The following is a 1480-nucleotide window of genomic DNA, read 5'->3' on the forward strand; positions in this document are numbered from 1 at the left end:
TGTTTTTTCACACATATTCAAATGGGTTCAGTTCATCAGGATGAATACATTCCGACAAATAAGCAGGGTACGCGGGCTCCCCGTGTCACTAGAGGAAGGCTAAACCAAAACGGGAATAACGGGATTAATTGAAAAAACAGCTTTACTCACGCCATTTCTTTAACGCTGACATGGCCTTGGAATTCGAAGACAATCGCCTCAAGCTAGGCACCTGTCTCTTTATTAACTGTGATATTCTATACATCATGTCTACGTTCCAGAATGATGCTACCTTAAACAAATTCATTATCCGCCCCTAATCACAGTCGTCTACATTGTCAGATATTACCAGACATTCACCGACCATATACATGTGAGCTCCGTGGTCGAAACTGTCAGCAATTGGCTTTGACGGTCACAACACCTGCCCAGATCACCGCATGAGGAAGCATATCCTCACGCAAAAAGTATATGAAATAAATCACCGCAAAAATCTAATCGGTGGGTAATCGTGCGATATTACCTACGTGAATATATGTGGACTGATGATACGTTCTACTAAAGTGAGTGCGCATAACACTGTTCCTGAGTACTTGTAAAAAGGAGAGTTTTCCCAGTGTTCAAAGTTCGCGGTTTCAAAGAACTCTATATTTTCCAATATCCACCAAACTGATTATTCCCAGCGAAGAGCGGATTGCTCTATACCGACCATCATCTTTTCACCAAAGACATGTTATATAAGCGGGACAAAATTTGAATCAGTAATAACCACATGTATCAGTTCAAAAGTTTTCAATTGTGTTCATTTAGAAAGGATCATATATCAGTGGAAGAACTTGACGCAAGACGCTTTTGCAGAAATGGGAACCAACGGGACGATCAGAAACTAAGCTAACACGTTGAACTGAGCGGCACACTTCGAATTTCTGTGGTGCACCGACATGTGATTTCTTTTCTGTTCCTTTTAATACCTCCCGCTAACTTGCAGATTGTGGAAACGTGAACCAGACGAAATCGCTATCATTAATACCGTGAAAAACAATTGCTATTTTATTGAGATTTTCTGCGACAATTCGCCCAAATATTTTGTTCAGCTGAACATCTCTGAGCCAAAACTTTTTGAATCACTGCGGGTGTAATCAGATTTGATTTTACAGGATTCGGAATAATCCTGATTATTTGCAAATGCATTCTGGTTGTTACGGCAACTCTACAATAAAATCGTAGGAAACACAGGTAACATGGATTTAGTTGAGGATGAACAGCGGACTTGGTAGCAGCTCCTTGTTCATCAGTGGTATCACTGTTCTTTGGGGATTCGCCAAGAAGTGTGCGTTGTAATTCCGGTATTTGCGTTTTGATTTTCGATTGTTTGTCAGCTTCTTTCTTGGTATAATCAGCTTTCTACTATGAATTTGAGAATTTCGAATTTGTCAGGCATCACATATTTTGATGGAATTCGTACACTAATTTTTGGCGTTTTGCTGATTTTTTTCTTTCG

The sequence above is a fragment of the Opisthorchis viverrini genome, assembly GCF_000715545.1.
Source record: "Opisthorchis viverrini unplaced genomic scaffold opera_v5_54, whole genome shotgun sequence".
Taxonomy (NCBI): domain Eukaryota; kingdom Metazoa; phylum Platyhelminthes; class Trematoda; order Opisthorchiida; family Opisthorchiidae; genus Opisthorchis; species Opisthorchis viverrini.